Source organism: Zingiber officinale, chromosome 4B (genome assembly GCF_018446385.1).
Source record: "Zingiber officinale cultivar Zhangliang chromosome 4B, Zo_v1.1, whole genome shotgun sequence".
Classification (NCBI taxonomy): domain Eukaryota; kingdom Viridiplantae; phylum Streptophyta; class Magnoliopsida; order Zingiberales; family Zingiberaceae; genus Zingiber; species Zingiber officinale.
In genome coordinates this window covers 13,731,401-13,745,157 of record NC_055993.1, presented here as the reverse complement: position 1 = coordinate 13,745,157, position 13,757 = coordinate 13,731,401, and the positions used below count along the sequence as shown (strand labels likewise).

The 13,757-nt window shown below is 40.2% G+C and overlaps 1 long non-coding RNA gene across 1 annotated transcript; it reads right to left on the bottom strand.

The window, feature by feature from the left end:
- Positions 1-267: 267 nt before the first annotated feature.
- Positions 268-2,629, bottom strand: LOC121977411. The gene is made up of 2 exons (XR_006110807.1): positions 2,378-2,629; positions 268-471 (listed from the first exon to the last, which is right to left on the bottom strand). It is a non-coding gene; the product is annotated as an uncharacterized LOC121977411 (long non-coding RNA).
- Positions 2,630-13,757: the final 11,128 nt, after the last annotated feature.

Below are 13,757 nucleotides of genomic sequence, written 5' to 3'. Positions count from 1 at the left end.
ATTCAACAATCTCTTTCATGTACCGCATTGTAACAACCCACCTTCTACACTACTACTACTACTCTAAAGGTGGATGCTACTTAACTACTAACTCTACTTAACCGGTATGATTAAAAACCACATGAAAATCCTACCGAAAAATTTCGGCAAAATCTCCCCTGTACCGGTGGCCTAAAACTGATATACAAACACTATATACGCAGCCATAAGCGGCTGGAACTTATTTCAAACAACCACGCAGTTTATATATAACAAAAAAAAGCAAAATACCAAAGGAAACCAACTCTAACAAAACACGACAAAACAATCCAAAAAGTAACATGTACAAGTTCTAAATACTTTAAACAATTAAACCAAAACACTCTTAATAAATTCTTGACAACTTCTTAGATCACTCCATAGTCCAAACATCACACGCCCATCAAGCCTCCCCTTGTCGCCTCCTTCATATCGTTTTGGCTTTTCCTTTATCTGCAGTAGGAGGAAATGCAAACTATAAGTATAAAGCTTAGTGAGCGCTATCTAACTCACAAAAACTCGATATGCATGTATATAAATAAAAACATGCTAAAACTGAATGCTAACATGTAAAGCTACTCATGCTCATACATAGCAAAGGAATCATACTAACTGAAATACTAAACATGTATAGCTAATCATGCTCATAAACCAATAAAGGAATCATACTAACTGAAATACTAAACATGTATAGCTAATCATACTCATAAACCAATAAAGGAATCATACTAACTGAAATACTAAACATGTATAGCTAATCATGCTCATAAACCAATAAGGGAAACATACAAACTAATACTGCATGCTGGAAATAAGAAGAACTAAACTTACTAATTCTAAACATATGTGAAGCTTGTTTCACTTGTTTATTACTTATACTTTAATACTTTTATACTTCAAAATAATAATAAACTTCTCTTGGGCCCGGCATTATACCAATTTGCGCGCATCCTTAATAAGAGTCGAGGTAGCTAATCCCGAAACTACTAAGGTACTTCTAGGCGATCTTGTGCCTAGGGGCGATCTAGGAGCCCACCCAATGGACCTTGTGTCTGGTATATGCCATTTAAAAGTAAAATACTTATTTTCTTTTTAACTATTACTTCCTTATACTTGTTATTCTTTAATTCTCTTATAATAAAATGCCTTGGCATTTATTCAAACACTTAGTGTGCTTTTAATCCTGAACTTCTAGAATTTAGGATCAATTTAAGACCTTGGTCTTTTCTTACTTATAATCCAAAAGGATTTAATGGAACACATAATCATTCCATTAAAATACATGGTTGTTCATCTTATTAAAATAGCAAAGACAACTAACTATATGCTTTAGATTAAAGAGCTATTAAAAGATAACTAACACATATATGCATATGTATCAAAATCCAGAACATGATTAAGGACTATCCTGCTCACGGCAACCACAAAAATACTAAACTGCAGCTAAGAAAACCCCGAACTTCATGCCTACTGGAATAATAAACAGAATCTGGCAATGCTAAAAAAAAAACTATTCATGCTCATTAAATTAGCACAAAAAGGTCTAAACAGAAAATGCTAAACATAGGGCTGATCATGTTTGTTAAATAGCAAAGAAAACTAATACTATGCACTTAGATTAAAGGCTGTTCATATGACAATTTATTCTAATCAACAAGAAATCTATGAGCTAAATGCAACTAAAAATCTGCTCATGCTTCATTAGTTGTGCACGCCTACTGCTACACAAAGAAACTAGATGTTTGATACAAAAATCTGGATTTGCTTGACACTTGGCTATTCTTTTTCATTGCAGCAAGGAGAAAGAAAAAACAAAATCTAAAACTGAGATAAACAAATCTATTTCCTTTCATGCTCACTGCCTAAACAACAAAACTAAAATTTTCAAGGCTATATATAATTCGATCAACACTTATATAACAATAGAACCAACTAAGCATCTTCGGTCAAGGCTTGAACACTACTACAATGTATCCGAAATTTCATGAACCAAAAAGGCAACAACCAAATCAAGCCACACCTATCTGTACAGAATCCAGGAAATAGGAGGAACAAGAGCAGCTTCGAAAACTAAAGGAAGATTACTAAATCCTTATCAACTAAATTCTGCATGGCATATTCCGGAAGCAAGAAAAGAAACTAAATCCCTAATCAACTTCAATTCTGTACAACATGATCCGTAGGCAAGGAAGAACTAAATCAAAGCTTGAAACTGATCAGATCATCTACATGTTCCGAAACAAGCAAGAAAAGAGGGCTAAATCCCTAACAACTAAATTCTGTACAAACACAATCCGAAAGCAAGGAAAACAGATCAATGTCGCGGAACTACACCTACTGCAGGTGAGTAGCAACTCACCTTGTTGTTCTTAGACTTACAACCGAAGGGAAGAAGATCTAGGGTTCGGAGGAGATGAAAATCTCGGTTTCTCCTTCGTGCTCACGGCACTCTTTGCTGACGTGATCCCGAATTCGTGAAGCTCTTTCGGGAAAAGCCTCTCATCGACCGTCGGAGTGAAGACCTAGCGCCGCCGCCGCTTTTCGCCCAAGAAGGATCGCTCGAAGAAGAGAAACAGCGCCGTCGCGAGGAAGGGGAAAGAAGAATCGGGTTTTCGGCGAGAAAGGGAAAAACTTAATCCCTTTATAACTAGGTTTTCTATTACAAACTTTACCTTAAATACAATCCGTTCTTTCCTTAATTAACAAAACTCGCTGGCACAGCTGGTCAACCACGATTTGGCCCAGTTAAAGGTCGTGGTTTCGAATCCCCAACCCAGCATTTTATTCCCTTTTTATTTAAAATGCTCCTAACTACTGCTTAAATAGAATATTTCTCCTTCTTTAATAAGAAACATCCGCTGGAACAGTTGGTTGGCTGTGTTTGACCGAAACCTCTGGTCGCGGTTTCGAAACCTCAGCCAAGCGTTTAATTTCCCTTTTATTTTAACTGTTCTTAACTACTGCTTAAATGTATTTCGTCCCATATATGTTCACAAAAAGGGCGTGGATCAGTTGGCTGGCCGGATTTAGTTAAGATTCGGTTCAGGTCCGAGGTCCACAGTTCGAATCTCGGCTTGAATATTTTTTTGTCAAATCTTCTTTCGTTTAGTAAAAATACCAAACAACCTCCAAAAATTGCATAAAAATACTCTAAAAATTACTAAAAATCTCTAGAATATTTTAAAAGCATTTCGAAATATTTTTAAGGACATTTAGAACTCGAAATAGGGAAAATTGGGTTGTTACAATTCCCCATACCTTATAAAAAGTTCGTCCTCGAACTTAGAATAACTCTGGACATTTCTGTCTCATACTGTCCTCACGTTCCCAAGTGACTTCCTCGTGCTTCTGGTTCTGCCAGATGACCTTCACTAGTGGCACTTCTTTGTTTCTTAGTCTCTTGATTTCTCTGTCCACTATCTGTGTAGGTCTGCTCTCATAACTAAGATCCTCTTGGATCTGCACTGACTGAGGCTGAATCACTTGGCTCGGGTCGTGGAGACACTTCTTTAGCATGGAGATATGAAATACATTGTGTATTGCTGACATGTCTTGTGGTAAGTCCAGCTTGTAAGCTACTTTCCCAATCCTTTCTATGATCAGGTAGGGTCCTACATAGCGAGGACTTAATTTGCCCTTCTTGCCAAATCTCATCACTCCCTTCATAGGAGCAACCTTGAAAAAGACTGAATCCCCTACTTGGAATTCAAGTGGCCTACGGCGTGTGTCAGCATAACTCTTCTGTCTACTCTGGGTAGTCTCAATTCTCTGTCCGATCTTCTGAATAGCCTGAGTAGTCTCATCTATCAGCTCTGTCTGAATGCTGAGTTCCACTTCCATCTCTCTTCTTTCACCTGCTTCTTGCCAGCAAATGGGTGATCTGCACTTCCTACCATACAACGCCTCATAAGGTGCCATCTTGATGGTGGCTTGATAGCTATTGTTGTAGGCAAACTCAGCTAAGCATCGATACTTGCACCAACATCCCTTGAAATCTAGCGCACAAGCTCTGAGCATATCTTCTAAAATCTGGTTTACTCGCTCTGTCTGTCCATCAGTCTGAGGATGGAAGGTTGTACTGAACTTGAGTTTGGTGCCTAGTGAAGTCTGAACACACTCCCAAAAGTGAGAGGTGAAGCGTCCATCTCTACCGGAAACAATAGATTTCGGAACTCCATGAAGTCTGATCACTTCCTTAACGTACATTTGTGCCAACTGCTCTATAGAGTTGGACACCTTGATGGCTACAAAATGAGCAGACTTGGTCAATCTGTCCACTATCACCCATATCGCATCATATCCATTTGTAGTTCTTGGGAGACCTGTTATGAAGTCCATGGATATGTCTTCCCACTTCCACTCTGGTATAGGAAGAGGCTGTAGAACTCCTTCTGGTCTCTGGTGTTCCGCTTTGACCCTCTGACATGTCAGGCAGGTACTGACATACTTAGCTATATCTCTTTTGAGTCCAGACCACCAGAACCTTTGTTTCACGTCTTGGTACATCTTGGTAGAACCAGGATGCATGGAGTAGGGTGTACTATGAGCTTCTTCTAAAATTTTCATTCTCAACTCTTCATCATTGGGGATACAAAGGCGGCTCCCCTGATAAAGAATTCCACTGCCTAATACTCAAAACTCTGAATTTTCCCCTTCTTGTATCCCTTGCTTGATCTTTTGGATATCTGGATCTTCACTTTGCTTTCTCTGTATATCCTCAAGCAGGGTTGACTCTAAGGTCAATGCAGAGAGTTGCTCATAAATAATTTTGACTCCAAAGTCTGACAACTCTTTCTGCAGTGGCAAGGCTAATGATGACAGGGACATCAGGGATGCACTGGACTTTCTGCTTAGTGCATCTGGCACTTTGTTAGCTTTGCCTGGGAGGTAGAGGATTTCACATTCAAAGTCTTTGACCAACTCTAGCCACCTACGCTGCCTCATGTTTAAGTCCTTCTGAGTGAAGAAGTACTTAAGACTCTGATGGTCTGTGAAGATTCTGCACTGAACGCCATGCAAATAATGTCGCCAGAGTTTTAGTGCAAAGACCACAGCTGCCAGCTCAAGATCATGAGTGGGGTAGTTCTTGTTAGCTAGAGCCCTAGAGCCAATCATTTGATGATTGTATTTTAGACTTGTTGTATCATATTTTATATAAATAAAGGCATTTGGTTTTTGGTTATTATACTTACTTGTATTGGTGCCAAATAAACTAAGTATAATAACGTCCTAGAGTAGAAGGTTCTTACCTATATCAATCGATTGGTTGAATCGATAGTGAGATGATATAGGGAATACTACTCTAAATCATTCCTAGTCGAGTATTAACATTCAGGGACAATGTTAATGCAATAAGACTAGCATGTAGGTCAACTTGATGACTTGATCTCACAAGTCATGGATATAGAGATATCAAGTTGACACATGGGTATGCATTAGAGAATGTATACTGAATGACCCGCCATGAGAAAGTATCATGGATCGTTATATGAGTGTCATATACTTTCTCATGTGGCTATTAGTATGACTACTAGTCCTTAGACCTGAAGTCATCATGGTTCCCTACATAAGGAGTTATGTACTTTAGCTTCGTCAAACGTCACCCGTAACTGGGTGGACTATAAAGGCGATTACTGGGTATGTAACAATTTATGCGGAGGGATGTGAGTAATGTAGATGGGATCTATCCCTCCTATATGACGGGAGTGACATCGGTATTCTTGATAGAGTGAGACCACGAAGTGCATGGCCATGCCCAAATGAGTCAATATAGGATATTGAGCTCATTTGATTTAGTGTGTCTACTTGGAGTTCAAGATTTAGATTGATTAGAGGATGACACGGTCTATGCCTCATATTGATCAATCTAGATGTCTAGGATAGAAGGACACTTGTCATATATTGTGAGGAGTCACAATTAGTAGTCACAAGGTGATGTTGGATCTCAACATTTCTTGTAACTTGGGTAGCAATGATGTATTGCTAGATGCCGCTCATTGCTTATGTTTTTAAAGGAGTTTAGAAACATTGCCAACGTTACAAGAACCTATTGGGTCACACACAAAGAACAAGTGGATGGAGATAAGGTTCATAGGATGAACCAATTGGATTAGGTTCATATGATGCGCCAAGGATTGGATTCGGAAATTAGACTTATTGAGTTAGACTCAATTAGATTCAATTGTTGAATAAGTCTAATTTAAATTTGATTCATTAAGTCAATTTATATTAATGAATTGAGATTCATTAGATTGAAATTGGCTTGGATCAAAGAATGAATTCAACTCAACATGGAAGAGATTTGGTCAATTTTGACTTGACCAAAATGGGAAGTTGAAACATCAAGTTTGACTTGATGAATTGCCACTTCATGGAGGATGACTCATCCTACATGGCAGCCACATCATCTCCACCTCATGAGGTGTGCCACCTCATGGAGGTTACACCTCCTATTCCATTTAATGTGGCCGGCCACATTAAATGGGGAGGTTACATGTGTGTGGCCGGCCACACTAATGGTGTAGGAGGTTTCATTTTGTGTCATTCAAGTGGTGTTGAATGCTTCTCCTTCCTCCTAGCTCTCTTCCTCCTTTCTCTTGCTGTTGCCGTGAGCTTTCAAGAAAGGGAGAAGGTGTGTGAGTTGTGTTCCAAGAAAAAGGGTGAAGTGAAGGTCACAAAGGAGGGTACCTAGTGGATTATGTGAGATCCCTTTTCTTTCTCTCCTTTCTCCCCTTTTTAAATCCTACCCGAGAGCCCTAGAAAGTTCTAGCACACTTGGGTGCTCTCTTCTCCATCCTTGAGTGTTAGAGAACATTTCTTGTTCGTGTGGATATCACTAGAGAGTTGTCTATGTTGACAACTTCGAGATCCGGTGTACCGTTGGACGAGCGGGATTTGCGAGGGCACGCTTCAAGGTATAACTCTTATCTACTATAGATATGGAGTGTGAAACTCGTATTCGTAGTTTTATAAATTTTTCTTTGCACGGATTCGTTGGCTTTGGGGCTTTCGGGGTTTCCGCGATGCGAAAACGTGATTTTCGCGGCCCGAAATACCCAACAGTGGTATCAGAGCCACGTGCAAAGAAGAATACGAGTTTATTTTGTGTTTTATGAAAACTTTTCAGTTCTGTAATATTCTGTAAATTTAGGTTTTTTATAATTTTTATGGGTAATTTTCTCGTAGAAGCGAAGCACAAGTGTTTCGGCACTTGTAGGCTTCCGCTATCGGGAAGATTTTTCCAAAACGGCCAAGTTTGCCCCAAAACTTTTTGGGAAAGCGGGCTAAGGCGCTATTAGATCGCAATGGAACCCTCGCGATGCTTAGATCGCGGGTAGGGGCGCTGCCCCTGGCCCCGCAAGGGGATTCATTCCGTGATTGCGCCCGAAAACTGCTAAACGGAACCGCCGGGAAATTGTACTCGTAAAAATTGTAAAAATTATAGAAAATTACAGAAAAGTATAGAAATATATAATTTTGAATTATATATTATTTTTGTGATAGTCATGGCCCAAAGACCCAATTTGATTGGATAATTCGTGTTGTAATTCATAATACGGCCTGCGTGCCGTGATGTGATGTGCGTGTTGTATGTTTTTATTTTTCGCGACCTGCGCGTCGTGCCTTTCTCTTTTGTTCTTGTTGTAAATTAGATTTAGACTCGAATGTAACTCGAGTTTCAAAATGTATTGTAAATTTTGAAGCGGTGGAAGGTCCACTCGAGACGGAGTTACGAGGAGGGCGCGAGCAACACGAGGTGGTCAAAGGAAGGAGCTTGAGAAGCTGTTGACCTTAGGTTGACCATCCGATCTTCTCATTGGCTTGAGAAGATCGTAGTAGGGCCATGACATAATCACAAAATTATTTGATTAATTATTTAATTAATTGTTTTGTGTGTATGTGATGCATGCTAGTTAATTAAGTAATTAATTAGTGCCTTACGATTAGATTAGATCTAAGTCGTGCACTTGATGCACCCTTCGATTAGATTAGATCTATCGAGTATATGATACGCATCATCGTTTAGATTAGATCTAAATCACGTCAACTCGTAATGCCTACCATGCCGTGATACCTACCACTACCTCGATCGCATGTTGTTGTTGAATCTGCCAAAGCAGAGCAACACATACTATCTTGGTAGGGTACGGAGGGACAATCTTGGTCCCGCCTATCAACGCATGGGTGAGTACAACTCAATTAGATTGAGTATTCCTAGTTAACTCGGTTGGATCGAGTATAACTATAGGCATTCTTCCAACGGTTAGAAAGATAGGTCAAAATCACATATATATTAACTCTCGGGCATATTAGCCAAAGCTAACTCGAGTTTTAATATAAATGCGGATATTAAACCTATAAACAAGAGTTGCATAGAGATGTAATTGGTAATCGTTACCTACCGATCATACTAAGTCTTGGGCGTATTAGCCAAAGCTAACTCAAAGGTTAGTATGATGTGGATCTTGTCCCACATGAATTATAGAATTCAATGGGAGCATCATTTAGTTAAAGGCCTAATTAAATGATTAAAAATATGATACTTATTTCTGCATTTATTTCTGTTGTAGAATTTCCATGACGTCGAACACGAACATCTTCTCTCTGCGTTCTGTCCTTAAGAAGGACAAGCTCAACAGAGCAAATTTCCTGGACTGGTACAGGAATATGAGAATAGTTCTCACTCAAGAATGTAAACTGTACGTTCTGGAGCAGCCCATTCCGGAGGCTCCTCCTGCCACTGCCACGCGAGCAGACCGAGATGCTTACAAGAAGCATCAAGATGACGCATTAGATGTGTCCTGTCTTATGCTCGCGACCATGAACTTTGAGCTTCAAAAGCAACATGAGTCGATGGGTGCTTACGATATGGTTGAACATCTTTGTCACCTATATCAAGGACAAGCAAGGCACTGGAAGAGGAACTCCAAAGAATACCTGAAAGATCTTAAGAAGAAGAGAAATAAGATTTCTACTTCAGGTATATATGTTATAGAAGTCAACCTCTCTATTTCTTCATCATGGTATTAGATACTGGATGTGCTTCGCACATTTGTACTAATGTACAAGCGCTGAGAAATAGCAGGGCATTGACGAAGGGTGAGATAGACCTACGAGTAGGCAATGGAGCACGGGTTGCTGCTATTGCTGTAGGAACTTACCATCTATCTCTACCCTCTGGGCTTGTACTAGAATTAGATGATTGTTGTTATGTGTCTGCCTTGACTAAGAACATAATTTCAGTTTCTTGTTTGGACAAGAAAGGATTTTCGTTTATAATAAAGAACAAATGTTGTTCCGTCTATTTAAACGATATGTTCTATTGTAGTGCACCTCTGATAAACGGACTCTATATTCTAGACCTTGAAAGCCCTATCTATAACGTGAATACCAAGAGGTTCAAGTCAAATGACATGAACCAAACCTACCTCTGGCACTGTCGCTTATAAATGACAAGCGCTTATCCCAGCTCCATAAGGATGGTTTGCTGGACTCATTTGATTTTGAATCATATGAGATATGCGAGTCATGCCTACGAGGCAAGATGACCAAGACTCCCTTTAGTGGGCACAGCGAGAGAGCAACTGATTTGTTAGGACTCATACATAGTGATGTATGTGGCCCTTTCAATGTCGCTGCTAGAGGCGGTTATAGATACTTCATCACATTTACTGATGACTTCAGTAGATATGGTTATGTGTACTTGATGACACATAAGTCTGAATCCTTTGAAAAGTTCAAAGAATTCAAGAATGAAGTACAGAACCAGCTTGGCAAGAGTATTAAGATACTTCGATCAGATCGAGGTGGAGAATACCTTAGCCATGAGTTCCGTGACTATCTAGCTGAGTGTGGGATTCTATCCCAACTCACTCCTCCTGGAACATCACAGTGGAATGGTGTATCCGAAAGGAGGAATCGTACCCTATTAGATATGGTACGATCTATGATGAGTCACACAGATCTTCCGACATACCTTTGGGGCTATGCTCTAGACACGACAGCTTTTATACTCAACCGAGTTTCATCCAAGGTTGTGATAAAGACACCATATAGGATATGGACTGGGAGAGATGCCCAGGTGTCATTCATGAGGATTTGGGGTTGTGAGGCTTACGTTAGACGTCAAGTCTCAGACAAGTTAGGACCCAAATCCGATAAGTGCTATTTTATTGGATATCCCAAGGAAACTAAGGGATATTACTTCTACATTCCCAGTCAGCACAAGGTAGTTGTGGCAAAGACTGGGGTCTTTCTAGAAAGGGACTTTGTTTCTAGAAAGACTAGTGGGAGCACGTTCGATCTTGAAGAAGTTCAAGATGCTAACAATAGCACTGATGCTATGATGGAAATTGAACTGAAACCACAAAGTGTTGTGGATGATGTTGTTCCACAAGGAGTTTAGGAACAACAACCAGTTCAAGTAGACATACCTCTTCGCAGGTCTGATAGGATACGTCGTCAGCCTGAGAGATACTCATTTCTCTTGTCTGACCTTGATGACGTTATGCTCATAGAGGATGAGCCTACCACCTATCAGGAAGCTGTGATGAGACCAGATTCCGAGAAATGGCTAGAGGCCATGAGATCCGAAATGGAATCCATGTACACCAACCAAGTTTGGACTTTGGTTGATCCACCTGAAGGGGTAAAACCCATAGGGTGTAAGTGGGTCTTTAAGAGAATGACTGATATGGATGGACTTATCTATAAGGGTCACTTGGTAGCTAAAGGTTTCAAGCAGATTCATGGTATTGACTATGATGAGACCTTTTCTCCAGTAGCGATGTTTAAGTCCATTCGGATCATGCTTGTTATTGCAGCTTACCATGATTACGAGATCTGGCAGATGGACGTCAAAACCGCGTTTCTGAATGGAAACCTACTCGAGGATGTGTACATGATACAACCTGAGGGTTTTGTAGATCCACAGCATACTAGCAGAGTATGCAAGCTGCATAGGTCCATTTATGGACTAAAGCAAGCTTCTCGGAGCTGGAATCTTCGATTCGATGATGCAATCAAACAGTTTGGTTTCATCAACAACGAAGATGAACCTTGTGTCTACAAGAAGGTTGTAGGGGACATAGTTGTCTTCCTCATATTGTATGTGGATGACATACTGCTCATTGAGAAGGACATCCCCATGCTTCAGTCTGTCAAGACATGGCTAGGGAGTTGCTTCTCAATGAAGGACTTAGGTGAGGCATCCTGCATTCTAGGGATACAGATCTATAGAGATAGATCTAAGAGATTGCTTGGCCTAAGTCAGAGTACATACATTGACAAGGTACTCCTTCGGTTTGTCATGCAGAACTCCAAGAAGGGATTTCTGCCGATGTCACATGGCGTGAGTCTTTCGAAGACTCAAGGTCCCTCTTCTAGAGAGGAGAGAGACCGCATGGATCAGATCCCTTATGCCTCAGCCATAGGATCTATCATGTACGCCATGCTATGTACTCGACCTGATGTCTCGTATGCTTTGAGCATGACGAGCAGATACCAGTCAGATCCAGGTGAAAGTCACTGGATAGCGGTCAAGAATATTCTTAAGTACTTAAGAAGGACTAAAGAATATTTCTTGATATATGGAGGCAATGATGAGCTAGCTGTAAAGGGTTACAGTGATGCTAACTTCCAGACCGACCAGGATGACTATAGATCGCAGTCAAGGTTCGTGTTTTGCATTAATGGTGGTGCTGTGAGCTGGAAGAGTTCGAAGCAGGACACAGTAGCTGATTCTACAACAGGTTCCCTACATAAGGAGTTATGTACTTTAGTTTCGTCAAACGTCACCCGTAACTGGGTGGACTATAAAGGCGATTACTTTGGTCAGAGGATGACACGGTCTATGCCTCATATTGATCAATCTAGATGTCTAGGATAGAAGGACACTTGTCATATATTGTGAGGAGTCACAATTAGTAGTCACAAGGTGATGTTGGATCTCAACATTTCTTGTAACTTGGGTAGCAATGATGTATTGCTAGATGCCGCTCATTGCTTATGTTTTTAAAGGAGTTTAGAAACATTGCCAACGTTACAAGAACCTATTGGGTCACACACAAAGAACAAGTGGATGGAGATTAGGTTCATAGGATGAACCAATTGGATTAGGTTCATATGATGCGCCAAGGATTGGATTCGGAAATTAGACTTATTGAGTTAGACTCAATTAGATTCAATTGTTGAATAAGTTCTAAATGGCTGGGAAACATCCTAATATCAAACAACTAGTATTTCAAGCATAGCATCGTATATAATTCACTAGTTCATGGCATTTAACATACTAAGGTGCGGAATAATAAAATGCTATAGAGTTTTAATGCTCAAAACAAAACTTGCTGGATCCCTAAGATCTTTATTCCAAGTTCCTGCCCACACACATCTTTGTCGCATTGTCCTCCAGCCTCCGCTAATCCATTCTTCCTTTACCTTTATCTGCAGTATAAGGAAAAGAAGTATCTGTAAGCTCGAGAGCTTAGTAAGAAACCATCTACCACACAAAACATGCATACGATGCAATTTATGCTTTTAAAACGTGCTATCTGAAATATATGCTGAACATATTAAAGCATGGCATTCTGGCATACAAAACATAGAAACAAAAGCTGATTATAGCAAGGTCTTCTAATATCTACAAGATAGAACTAAACTGATACAATAACTAACTAAACAAATGCTAAGCTGATATAAATCCTGATCTGTAATCACATACTAAATTGTGAAGCTTTGAAAAACTATTTATCATAAATAGATGAACATACTAATCATGCTGCTGATGAGCCCGACAACTGTACTTGCTATGCGCGCATCCCTAACTAGACCCGAGGTTGCAAGTCCCGAATTTAGTAGAGTTACTAGGTTATCTAAACCTAGGGACGACTATGGGAGCCCAGCCCATGGACAACTGAAGTCCAGTACAGTGCCACTGAAAAGTAAAATACTGATTTGTAGCTAATATACTTTACCTTGCTCTTACTAGGTTATCTGAACCTAGAACTAGATTGTCTGAACCTAGAGGCGACTGTGGGAGCCCACCCATTGGACCGTAGTCCCATAAAAGCTGTAGCAAGACTAAATGTGCTATAAAATGCTTCTTCTGCATTTATCTAAACTATGGAAATGCCTATGGTGGCATTTTACTGAACTAAGCATTAAAGCAAACACTTGGTGTACGCTAATTCACACCCTGTATACTGAAAATTCTGCATATGACCAAACTAATGCATAAAACATACGAAGAGCTACTTATACTGCAGGTGAGGGGTTTCTTACTTCCTACGCTAGTTTTCCTTACGATCTGATCGCTAGGTTTTTCCGGAAAACGATCTTCTCGACGATCCTCCTACGTCTACGTGTTCTTCTCATGGAGGAAAGCGTCCTCGTACCGGAGTTATCGCCGGAAAGTGTTCTTGGAGCCTTTGGGACGGGATCCCTAGCCCTTGGGGCTTGGTGCGCCGAGAGGAGAAGAGGAGGGAGAGGGGCGGCGTGACTAGGGTTGAGGGAAAAGAATTGTCGTTAAAACAATTCTCCACTTAATAATTTTCCTATTTATATTAAGTGGGTAATTCGGCCCAACTCTAACATAAATATAATTGATTCCCTTTTCTTTCAGCACGGCCCTGCTAGATTCACTTGGTTACTGGAGCTGTCCATAAGACATAAGGTCTCATAGGTCTCGGGTTCAATTCCCGCTTAAGCTATTTTACGTTCCTATTTGTTTTTGCTACTTTCGC